Source organism: Falco rusticolus, chromosome 1, assembly GCF_015220075.1.
Source record: "Falco rusticolus isolate bFalRus1 chromosome 1, bFalRus1.pri, whole genome shotgun sequence".
NCBI lineage: Eukaryota > Metazoa > Chordata > Aves > Falconiformes > Falconidae > Falco > Falco rusticolus.
The window spans coordinates 36,498,501-36,510,992 of NC_051187.1; the positions used below are offsets into that span (position 1 = coordinate 36,498,501).

At 54.4% G+C, this 12,492-nt stretch overlaps 1 long non-coding RNA gene across 1 annotated transcript in view; it reads left to right on the forward strand.

Moving 5' to 3' along the window:
• LOC119150272 overlaps positions 1–12,492 on the forward strand; it is a 47,302-nt gene that overhangs the window by 18,105 nt on the left and 16,705 nt on the right. Inside the window, exons 7-8 of the long non-coding RNA XR_005105005.1 lie at positions 9,928–10,062; positions 10,923–11,123. This is a non-coding gene — a long non-coding RNA (uncharacterized LOC119150272). The remainder of the gene's footprint in view (positions 1–9,927; positions 10,063–10,922; positions 11,124–12,492) is intronic.

Sequence of the window (12,492 nt, forward strand, 5' to 3'; positions counted from 1 at the left end):
CCTGTGAACATGACTGCCAGGCAGGCAGGGCTGGCTCCCACCTGGGGATATGAGGTCGTTGCTGGGGAGCTGACCATGACCCAGGCACCCTAGCTTTTGCTCCAACCAGTCCCTGTCCTGGGGCATGGGAACAGGCTAAGGAGCAGGAATGCCTGTCCTTTCTTCGTGGCTGTATGAGCCAACCTTCCTGCGGTGTCTTTTGCTATCTCTGCTGTTCAGCTTGGTTCATTTGCTCCCGGTGTGATACGGGTATCCTCATCCTGCTCCGGTCTTGTTGCAAGGTTGAATGAGCTGCCTCTCTGTAGATCTGGAGGCAGAGGTGCAGAAAATCAGTGGGGCCAAGAGAAAATGAGGTACTACATGCTTGTCCTTAAGCTGCCAGCACCAGGGATGGCATCTTTGCGGTGTGATGGCTGAAAGTTTGTTTTGGTTTTTTTTTGTCTGGCATAGACTGTTGCTCAGAGATGCAGGGATGTTGTACTGAAGCTTTGCTGACATGTGAAGCCCTTGTCTAATTCCTCCAAAGCAGGCTCTGCCATCTACCTGTGAGATACCAGCTTGTCCAGGATGAGGTGGGATGTGGGGCAGAGCTGCCCTCCAGTTCTGTGGTCCAGGAAACAGGGAAGACTTGAACAGCTGTGATCCCTCATCCTATTTTATTTCCGCTTCTGAGAACCTGTGGCTGCTGGGGCTGGGTTCTGGCAAGGGGAGAGGAGCAGCCTCCTGTGTTTTGGGGATGGAGAAGCTCTCCCTTCTCCTGTCCATGAGCCGGTGGACTCCATCTTACTGTCTAGACTGGCAGCATCTTTAGGAGAGTCTCCCAGATGGCTTATTGGGGAAAGAAGTTAGAGACTGATCGAAGTACCTCATCCAGTGTCAAACCACTGGCTTCACCTTGTTGTGCTTTCCAAGGACCGTTTGAAAAGGGCAGAATAGAGTGGCTCCCCTTCCCCTCGCACAGGGCTGGGGGACTGCTGGGGGCGAGTGAGTTTGTGTAGGACCTGTGATGAGGTCCTTGTCGTGGTTTGGCTTCAGAGGCACTGCTGTGACCCTGACCTTTCATGCAGGCTTAGACAAATCATGGCAAAGTGGCCCTGCCTTATCTTCTGGAAGGCCCTATCTCCCTGACTGGTACCCATCTCGGCCTGCTAATGGAGCAGTGTGTTCTACACAGTGGATTTAGCCATCAGCCATCATCTCCAGTTGAGCTTGATCTATAACGCCTGTTTGTAGGCACGGGAAGCGTTCAGCACTCCCAGGAGCTGGTGGTGTGTGAAGTCTGGATTTATTAGCCATCTGGAATGCTGCTGGGCCATTTGTTACCGAGGATCTTGCAGGAAGAGCCTCTGCTACAGTGAACTCTGTGCTGTAAGGAGAGTCAGGATAACTTCTGGGAACTCGTGGCAGGGAGTCTTGGCTTTTCAAGTGCCTACAACCAGCAAGTTTGAACCACTGCCCGCCTGCTGTGATGTTCCTTTTGAACATCCTGGTCCAGGCATCCATGGAGAAGCGTGACTCACTTCTTCCTAGGCTGAGCGTGCCAAGATGCTGCTGGAGGGGCTTCTGGTTTTGCTTCTTAAGCCTGACCTCTTCCTTGTGCATTTGGCGATGCCTCGTGAGCAGGGGCTGTGGGGAATGTGCCTTCTCTCTCCATGGCTGACCTGCAGAGCAGGAATCTGGCCCTGGAGCATCCCCTGCCCTTTGCAGGGCTTGTGTTCAGACACTGAGCTGGGCAGCTCCAAAAAATAACATGCAAATGAAATGCAAAGCTGAGGGGTAAGGGCGCTGCTGACTTCTTTGCTGCTGAACTCTGCTGCCTGCAGGAGAATTGTATTCTGGCTGTTGCTTATGTTGTTCTTCCCTGATTAGCCTGGGCAATGCACTGGCAAGATAAAGGCAGGCCATCTCCTCTGCTTGCGCTGAGATCTTATTATGCATTTCCATGAAGTGAAAGGGGAGGGAGGGAGCAACCCAAGTCTCCCAGAACCTTGCCAGCTCTCGGGGAAGCAGGGCTGGTCTTCAGCAGGCGGGTGGGCTGAGGAGGGGTTACCCAGGCGCTAGGAAGCGGAGTTAATGACTCTGAGCCAGGGCACCGGCTTTCTGCTGCCTCCTGGACCGTGTGGGCAGCTGCAGAGCAAGGGCTGTGGATGCAGATGAGTTGGCAGGGAGATCAGGTTGGATGGCAGGGTCTAGCAGGTGGGTGGAGAGCGGGGAGTTTTTCTCCCTTTTCTCCTTGGTTTGAGGAGTCCTCTGTGTGCACAAGCCACGCGGAGCATGCTCTCCTGTGAAAACGGGTGACAGTGGGTGGTAGTGAAAGTGGATGGTCCTATGGGCCAAGGGGTGACAGGGGGAAGTGTCTGTGCTCCCAGGCTCCAAGGTTGCTTGCAGACAACCTTGGAAATGGCTAGATAAGGTCTTTATCATTTCTTGGTTACGGACCTACCCAGCACTCCCTCTCCACCATCCCCGTTCTGCAGAGCTGCACAGTCCCAGCCTCACCTGATCCCAAAGCCCTCAGCTGAGTTAGATGTCCTGACCACAGTCCCTTGTCCTGTCTCCCAGGCCTGAGAGCTGCTTTCAGCCTGCAGGACCCTCTGAAATCACCCAGGAGTAAAGTGCACGTAACCTGAGTCAAGAGTTGGTTTCCTTTCCAGGGCTGAGAGTTGTGCCGCCTGTTCCAGTGCGGGGAAGTTTCCCTGATCATGGACCGCAGTTCTCCTGCTTCATAACACAGTGGTGGAGAGCCCAGCTTTAAATATGGAGAGTTAATGAAAAAGCTCCTCTGAAAACCATTGCACTTTGCAGAAACAAGTGCCTGTGTTGTTCGGGTTGTTTTTAAAACCTCTAACTGCTGTGTTCTTCAGCAGCTTAAGCTTCGTGCATAATAAACCCCTGAAATGAAGTCAGGCTCTTAGGATAGCGTGAGGTTGGAATAAACTGAAAGGAGAGCAGCAAAAGGACTGGTTCCTAACAGTGCTGAGCCATCTCCTGCGATGGGTCTCCTTCCCTGGGGAGCCAGGCTGGTGGGAGGTCTGGGCTTTGCTGAGGAGCGAGGGCTGGGTGTGGGACTGGACCTGTACAGCCACCTCCCCACGGCCTCATTGCAGGCTTAGTCATGGTGAGCGTCAGTCTGGTCAGAAATGATTATGACTGCCCAGAAATCATTAGCACTGTGCCACGAGTACAAGTCCATCCCTTCTGCTTTTCTGCTGCTGGACATATGGGCGCATGGGGAAGCAGATTTCCCATGTAGGGATGATCCCTGTGGAGCTCACGGGGGTGTGCAGGTCTGGGGTTTAAGCCTGAGCCTGAGCTGTGCTGGCTGGTGGCCGTGCTTCATCGCGAGGAAATGAGGGCGTCGCTGGTGCAGGGATGTTTGTGGGAAGCCACAGAGGCGAGGGTTGCCCAGGTCGGGACAGAGGAGCTGCGAGATGTCCCAGGAGAACAAGCGCTGCCATGGCTGCTAGCCCGTGTCAGCTGGCGATGGGAACCTGAGGGTGGCTTCAGGAGGTGGCAGGGTTCCCCCAGCACCCTGTGGTGTTGACCTCAGGCACCAGGAGTAGCAGGAGGCTGTGAGTGCTGGAGCTGCGTCTCTGCCCTCGGGTGTAGCGCTGAGTCCCGACAAACTGTCGGCTGGAGGGTGCCTGGTGACTCCTGCCCCCTGATTAACACAAGGGGAAACAAGGATGACTGGTGACAGGTGGCATTTCCTCAGGGCTCCGTACTGGGCGCGGTGCTGCTCAGCACCCTTGTTGGTGACATGGGTGCTGGGACTGAGCGCCCCCTCAGCAGGTTTGCTGGTGACACCAGCCTGCGCGGTGCGTCAGCGTGCTGGAGGGAAGGGACCGTGACAGGCTTGAGAGGTGGGCCCGTGTGAACCTCGTGATGTTCAACAAGGCCAAGTGCAAGGTCCTGCACGTGGGTCAGGGCAATCCCAAGCACAAGTACAGGCTGGCTAGAAGACAGACTGAGAGCAGCCCTGAGGAGGACTTGGGGATGCTGGTGGACGAGAAGCTCACCACGACCCGGCAATGTGCACTCGCAGCCCAGAAAGCCAACCATACCCTGGGCTGCATCACCAGCAGCGTGGCCGGCAGGGTGAGGGAGGGGGCTCTGCCCCTCTGCTCCGCTCCGGTGAGACCCCCCCTGCAGCCCTGCGTCCAGCTCTGGGGCCCAGCGTAAGAAGGACATGGACCTGCTGGAGCGAGTCCAGAGGAGGGACACAGAGATGATCGAGGGCTGGAGCACCTCTCCTGTGAGGGCAGGCTGAGAGCTGGGGTTGTTCAGCCTGGAGAAGGGAAGGCTCCAGGAGAACTTCCAGTGCCTAAAGGGGCCAACCAAAAAGCTGGAGAGGGCCTTCTTGCAAGGGTCTGTATCGACAGGACAAGGTGGAATGGTTTTAAACTGAAAGAGGGGAGATTTAGATTAGATACTAGACAGAAATTCTTCCCTGTGAGGGCGGTGAGGCGCTGGCCCAGGTTGCCCAGGGCGGCTGTGGGTGCCCCATCCCTGGGGGTGCTCAGGGCCAGGCTGGACGGGGCTTGGAGCAACCTGGTCTGGTGGAAGGTGTCCCTGCCCGGGGCAGGGGGGTGGGACTAGGTGATCTTTAAGGTCCCTTCCAACCCAAACTGTTCTATGATTCTGTGACCGCCTTCTCCCTGTGCTGGGAAGGTGTGAACTGCAGCACTTGGATGGCTCTGCTCTCCATCACACGGGCTCTGCCTGGCTGGGCTGCAGGTGGCCTGGCTGGGAGCTGAACTGCCTTGGAAGATGCTGCTCTGTCCTGTCTGACCTGGGCTCCAAGGTGAGACACAAGCGCACGTGTCAAGCAGTACCCGCTGCTGCTAAATCCCTGCCTTCTCCTTGTCCCCTGTCACAGAGCGCTGAACCAAGCCGTGGTTCTCATGGAACTCATCCAAGATGGATGAACCAAGCCATGAGGGTGTTGCAAAGCTGGGACACCCGCTGTGCTTTTGGGCAGTGGCGCTAGCTGAAACTGCGTCACGTGCTGGAGAAACCTGGGTTCCTGATGGAAGCGGGCTGTAGGTAAATGGCTTTTGTTGGCTTGTTAGATATATAATTCATGTTCTTATGCACATCGGGGGTGCATGAAGCCAGATCTGAATGGTTTATTCATCAGCGGTGCTTGGTTCCCTCATGCAGTGTCCCTTCCCTCCCCGTGGTGTGTCTCTGCAGCGAGGTGGGGGTGCCTGTTAGCTTTGCTGTCTGGCCGGCTCTGGTGCCTGTCTCCCTGTGAGCTGTGCTGGGAGATAGAAGGGATGCAAGGCTGGGGATGTTTGCTCCCCCAGCAGACCCAGGGGGATGTCCCTGGCCTCCAGCCCAGCCCTTGGCATCGCAGGAATGGCCAAGGCAGACCCTTCCCCAGCCACGTCCTTGGCAGTAGCCAAGGCATGGCCCCAAATATCCCCTCTCTCCTCGGCACTAATCCCATTCATATGCTGTCCTCCACTTCTCCCCGGTGAGGCTGCAGGCACAAGAGACCTGCTGCTTCATTTAGGACTGAATTGATTAGCTCTTGCCCTCGGGAGCAGCTCGCTCGGCTTGCACTCGAGATAAGCGAGGCCGTGTCCTCCTGGCTGTGGGACTCCTCAGCACCTGGCAGAGCTGTGATTAGCCTCTATTTATGCAGGCTGTTAAGCAAACACCTGCAAGGCTCAGGGACAGAGAAGTCAAGTCATCTTTGCAAGCAAATAGTCATGTTGCGTTAAACTGAGAACACTGTCCCTTTTTTTCCTTTTATTCTTTTTCTTTTTTTTCTTTTTTTTTTTTTTTTTGTGGTGCCTCTTAGAGCCTGAGATATCTTAAGTCCCTGTGAAATCTGTAGGGCTACAAACCAGAGAGGATTGCTGCAAGCAGCAGTGACACTAATATCGTGTGATATTCTCGCAGCGCTGGGCTGATTGCTGGGGGCACGGCGTGGTTGTGACTTCTGGGGTTGCTGCTATAGCTGACAATTTCTAAACTTGTTCTGCTCTTATTGCTTTCTCCTCTGTTTGCGATTCTCTGTAGCTCACCCCTAATCTCCTGCAATAGACCCGCCCATACAGCCCGTGGTGCGATGGGTAGCGTCAGAGGGGCACCGCGATGTTGAGATCTATCTGAGTGTTAATAAAAGGGCTTAATGCTGAGAAAAGGAAATCCTGCTCTTCCAGAGACCTTGCCAGAGCATCTCATCTAATTAACCTCAGAGGTGATCATTTACAGCAGTGTGGTGTGCCAGCAAAGAGCCCCAAAAGAGTCTCCGTCCCAGTGCAGCTCGAAGGCAGGTGGCTTTCCCTCTTGGAAAGCCAGAGCAGACCTGTACCGCAGGAGGGCTGGAGCAGTAGGCAGCTGAAGTAGCATCCCAAATTGCAGGGATGTTGTTGCATATGGACACATATGCTTTGTCCCAGTGGGATCCCTGATCCCTGGAGCAGACTGAAGGGGTTGGGGTGTGAATAGCAGCGCCTTGGCAGGAGACCTGCCTCATCTGCCACCCTCAGGGTGGTGTACACATGTGCGTGGGAGGGGGATGGATTTCTTCCTCGCTGGGCACTTCCTTCCAGTCCTAAGGAAATTCCTTCAATGAAAAAGCCTTTGCTTGCTTCTTCACAGGTAACTGGAGAAATCCCATCCTCCCAGATAAAGAACATGTCAGTGCTGTTGTTGCCCACCACTGTAACACATCCCCTTCCTTCTGGCCACGGGAAGGTGAGATCTGCAGCAGCCAGCAACCTGCCGGTCTCTCCTCCATCCCCCACCCCACCATGCCCCAGGGTGTTCTTTCCAGTCTGTGTTTTTGCAGTCGGTTTGCCAAGTCCTTTTCATGGTGGTGGTGGGTGGGGATGGGGAACCAACCAGTAAGTAGCTCTGCAGCATACTACAGATAGAAGCAACTGGCAGCAGAGCTCAAGCCTTCGGCTCCACGGCCCCTTGAGCAAATAGCCCGGCAGAGTGGAGGCAGCAGATGCCCATCCTCGCTGCGGGCATCTCCTCTGGGAAAACAAGACTGCCTCCCAGGGGAGCTGTGAAGACCTTGGGACAGCTAAGGGGGTAGAAGTTGGAGTCCCGTGGGGTGAATTTGGGGTTTAGAGAATTGCTTGCCCCTTAAATTGCTTAAATTGAGTATTTGGTCTCATATTTTTTCTAAGGCACTGAGCTTTCTCTTGGCCTCGAGGGAAACATGCTGCTGTTGGATCTGTTTTTCTCCCAAAGTCTCACAGCAATCCTGCCTATAATTTGGGGTCTTTTACGTAACCAAAAATAGCTGCAGTGTTTGTAGCTCTGCAGTAAGCTGTTTATTACTCTTATTGTGCTTGTGTTTAGGTTATTTGTAGACACATATGTTCCTAAAATTCCTGTCTCTTTCAACAGTACTTCCAACGCTGTTCCTGGGCACAGTTCCTCCTTCCCTGTTCTCCCTCCCTCCTGGGAATAGTGAACAAACCCACAGTGCCTTGCCTTTGCCTTCCCTGCTCAGCTTGGTGGCTGAGCTCTGTCTCCATTCTGGCTGCCACTGGAGTATCCAGTGTCTCGGTTTGGCTGCCACTTTACTCTTCAGTTAATTACCCCTTCCTCGCTGAGGACTTCGCTCAGCTGGTTGGAAGTGTGCAGGTCAGGGCTTTCAGCTGTGATTTTTTTTTTTTTTTTCTTTTCCTTCAGTGTCCTTATCTTACTCTCCTAATGATGCTTCCTTGTGTTTCACAAGAAGTCGGAGGCAGGTACCGTAGTCCTGTGGGAAAGAGGGAAGAGGTGAAGGGTGCACGCTGATCCTCAGTTGTGCCACTTCTGTGAAGTTGCCTTTTGCTGGTGTGAAATCCTCTCCCGGCTGGGGTGTGAAGATGTGGGGTGGAGGGGAGCCTGGATGTTGGCGGTGTAGATGTACCTTGTGCTGCTCCAGCTTCTTGCCATGCAGTGCTGTCAGAGCTGGAGCGTAGCTGTCGCAACTGTGATGACAGGAGCATGACTACAGTTTGAACAAGATGGAAGAGGACCTAAAACTTTCCCTGATTCTTGAATCCCAAGACTCAATTTGCTGCCCCTCTGCAGCGCTGGGATTTTCTGGTCTTGGCAGGCTTTTGTCCGTCTGAGTGGTCCTTTGCAGCTCCTGTACTGTCACCCCAAGCCTCAGCAGCCATTTCAGCAGCGATCCAGGTTCTTCTTGTACATGGGGTCAACAAAAGGGTTGCATGCTCTTCCTCGGTGTTCTGCTGGGGTCTTGTTTCCCAGCCAGGGCCAGGGGATGCAGGCAGGGAGCCTGGCTGTGCTCTGGGTGCTGTCCCACCGGGAGCAGATCCCTGCAGCGGTGGTGGTGAGGCTCAGCATGGCAGCAGCTTGGGTGGAAGTGGGGTTTGGGTGAGTTGTGGGGGAGGATAGGATCTCTCGGCCATCAGTTAGGAAGGGTGAGGCTGCCAGAGCAAATATTTGCTGTGCATGTGCATCTCCAGCCTCCCTCGTGCTGCAGTGAGGAGCAAAGTCGCTTGTGTTTACCAGGACGTGAAGAAAAGACCTAGCTGTACACCATGGCTGAACCAAGCACAGTGGTGAGCCTGGGATCAGCGGGCTGATGTACCCAGAGAGGGCAGTTCCCGGGAGACGCACAGCTCTGGGTGCCTTCGCTGTCCCACTGATGCTGTGGGGCAGGATGCAGGCATAACCTGGCCCCATAGGCAGGGCTGGTGTGGCCACCTCCAGATCGTGTCCATGGCGTTTAGGAGAGTGAGTGAACAGGGAGCGATGGGGAAAGTTCAGCTGTCCCTGCTCTGCCTTGGGATTCATGTGTGGTTTGCTTCAGAGAGCAGGATCTGGTCCCATGCCTGCTAATGGCTTGGAACGTCTGTTCTGCAGAGAGCTGTCAGGGTAGGGAGCAGGCTCGGCTCCGTAGGAGGAAAGACTTCAAACAGCAATTAGCTAACGTTGCCATTTCCAGAGAAACAGCTCTTGGTGTGCCGGACAATGGGCTGCAGGAGGCAAACAGGTTAAAAGCTCTAATTCTGGTAAGATACATTTAGGTGGGCTTTTTTCCTTTCAAAGGAAGGTAGGTTAAAAAGGTTCTGACTTCTTTAAATAGACTTCCCTTTCCTTAACCAGCTAGGAGCTCCATTAGGAGCACTGGCTATTCCCTTCCACCCAGCCAGGGTGGCTGTCCTGGTGCTTGTGACACATGCTGAACACAGCAGCACCTGTGAGGGCAGGTTTCCAGACACCCCCTCAGCAGCAGAAGGGCTGAAATAAAAGGGTCTGTTTTCCCTCAACAGCGATCAAAAGGAAGAAGTTATCTGCTGCTGCTTGCCGGTTGTATTATTTATTCTATTAGCTGAAGCGTAGCAGTGTAAAAGATAATTTAGCCTGGGTTAATGCAGCATAATACAAAACTCATTACCAAGCCAGAACCGTGTTCTCCTGCCACCCTGCACCTGCTGCTGTCCCTAGATGCCTGAAGGTCCTGGGTCCCCTCTCACAGCATGGGCTGGGGCATCGGGGCAGCTGTGGACCTGCAGAGGGGAAATGATGTCAACAAGCTGTGGCTGATGGCAGCAATCAGCTGTGGCTGACATGGGAATGAACGTGGAGCTCATTTCCCAGCACCTACTGCCGAGGCCGCCTCCACCATTGCCTCCTGCTGCCTTCAGTGGCTTTCAGCGCCAAGGTGAGCGCTGCTGGTGCTGCCATCCTGGAGCCGATGCTCTCGCTTAACACGGGAAGGCAGGAGCATCTGTCCCCCACCACTTCCCTGTTAGCGTGCTGCTATGAAGGCAAAAAGCCATCTGCCTGTGGAGGTTGGGCTCCGTGGTCGGTGATGTTTGCTAATCCAAGAGAAGAGTGCAATGGGAGGGCAGACAGAGGGATGTGCAGTGAGGGATGCAACGTCGTCCTCCGAATTCACTGAAACACGGGTCTCCTGTATGTTGCTTTCCTGTTGACCAGGAGACCAGACCCACTGCTCTTCCACACAATACCAGATCTCCTGACATGCCCTTCTCACAGTTGCTGGAGAGAAGCTCAACATGGGGGTGATGGTCCTGCGCGGTTCCTGCCTGGATGCCTCCTCTTCCTTGTCAGGTCAGTGTTGCCAGATGGGGTCTTGCCTTCAGGAGGAGCCTCCAGTGCCAGGTTCACACTAATTTTGCTAAGCACCTTAACTGCTGAGGACACTTGCATGACACGGCTGGTTCAAGAAGGTTTTTACAGAGCATGGCAATTTATTGTGGCTCAGCATTTGCAGAGTAACTCTGTACAGTTAGCTGGCTTGCTGGTGTTTGCCCTGGGATCTGTCTGGGGCATCCCAGACCTGCTGGGGGCTGAGAGGTACCTGAAGCTCGATGGTCTACTAAACTTGCTGTGGTAACAGCCTTATCTGGCCCACCGTGGGGTAGCCCTGGACCTTTGGTATGCTTCTTTCCATGATTTCACCTAAATTCTGCTACTTTTCATTGTCAGAAGGAGTGCAGGCAAGGTAACGATCTGGGTGCAGATTGGAGGGTGCATCCCCTTTACCTTGTCACATACTCATGATATTAAGTCCAAGTGCATCACATTCTGGATGTTTATAAATCATAAGGGAAACATATTTCTTCCTTAATCCCCTGAGCTTTTTTAATTCCTTCATTGTGTTAATACGTTGTTTAAGCTGTATGTCAGCCCTTGTTCTTGCTCGCTGTAGAGGAGCTGGCTTGTCAGCACTTTTGTCTCCATCCTTTTCCCATCAGCATCCGAGAGCTTGGGTAGAGCTGCTACACGTTACTTCTGCGGCAGCACCGTGATTGCCTCTCAGCACTGCCACTGTCAGTGCAGACTGACCAATACAGCAGTTCCATGAGTATGTTCTTCCTGACAAGCATTATTTGCCCTCGATAAATCAGGTAGCATACCTTCAGTTGCGAGTAATAAGTGGTAACGTCCTCCTTTCACATCATCTGAAGATTTCTAGGTCTCTGTTTCACCCCAAGGGGCTACCTTGCCTCCACCGCAGTGGGACGCAGAGATGCCTGAGCTAACTCTGAGCGAGGAATTGTGGAGTCCAGAAGCAGCAGGACTGCTTTAAATGAGGCTTTTGCTCTCTGTAATCATCCCATCTTGAGAAGTACAAGATACTATGTCAAGCTGCAGGGCTTCTTCTCAAGGTAGGCAGGTCAACGTTGGCCTTGCTATCTGGGACAGCTGTCTAGCTGTCCCGGCAGCATATGGGCTGTCCGCTTCAGTGGGGGACCACAGAGACACCCACCAATAATATACTTTGCTGGCTGGTTTGGTGCATTACACGTTCTCAGATCTGCGTTTGCCCCCCATGTTGGATGCTTTCTTCCCCCTTGGAGCAGGGGCTGGGCTGGGCAGGCTGGGATCCCCAGCATGGTGTGCAGGGGAGCATGGTGCTCCCAAGGTGGCGTTTACAGAGGGCGAGAGGAGCTGACAAGCTTTTTCACATCCATTGCTTTGGTGTATCTGGGCCTGCCTCCCCATGCCTACCTGTTTTTCCCAAATACCACTGCTCCTGGTTACCTCCTGGCAGCTGCGTCTGTCCCCCTCTTCCTGAAGCGATGCGCAGCTCTGAGCTCCTCTGGATGGATGTGATGGTCCTTCCACTGATCTTCACGTCCATTCCCTGCCACAGTGCTTGGCCTGTTCTCTCTCTGGTGCTACGAGCCCAGCAGCCCTCTCCCTGTGCTCTGAGCCAGCACAGCCTTGTTCCCAAATGCTGCGGGAAAGCTTCCCTGTCGGAGCAGAGCCCACCCATGGGTGAGATGCTGTCATGCTCTGCCCACGTGCCTGGCAGCAGGGGCTGGATTCGTTTGCTCTCCTTCCCCCAGAGCAGTGGGGAGGGCAGAGCTCGCTGCAGGCAGAGCCACCTCCTTCCCCCCCCCTCCCCACCAGCACACGCTGTGCAAGGGAGGATGACAAGGCTCCTTTTGTTCCCGTGGGTGGGAGGTGGCACTGAGCCCCCTGCTCCCCCTGTGACTCAGGCAGAGGCTGCTCCGCACCACGAGCTGGCAGGCTGTTCCCGGGCTTTTTGGAGGGGGCATGGTGGGGACCTGGAGGCTGCATCCTCTTTTGCTTCCCAGGAGGGCTGGGAGCGGGCTCCTGCACACCTGCCCTCCCTTTTGAAAGGTGGGGAGAACTTATTGCTGTTCTTTGCGTGGCTTTTGTCAAGTTGAATCTGACAAGAAGAGTGCTGTAACTGCTTGGGTGCTGTTTGCACCTGTCCCTGCCCCACAAACCTTGGTGAGGCTCTAACTGCCCCCTACCACATCCCTTTCCCAGTTCGCTGTGGGGTCAAAGAGAGCTTTGCCCTGGCAGAGGGGAGCCTGTGGCACTGGGTCCTCTTGGCTGTGAGCGGCACGAACAGTGTTTACTGGCAGGTATCCCTCCCTGCGCCCCTGCCTGCCTCGTGCTTGTTCCCAAGAGGAATGAGCTGCATGTGACGATTTCTGAGACGAATCCGGCTCCCAGGTGTCAGGATATGCTTCCCAGCAGAAGGAAAGGAGCTGGAAAGCT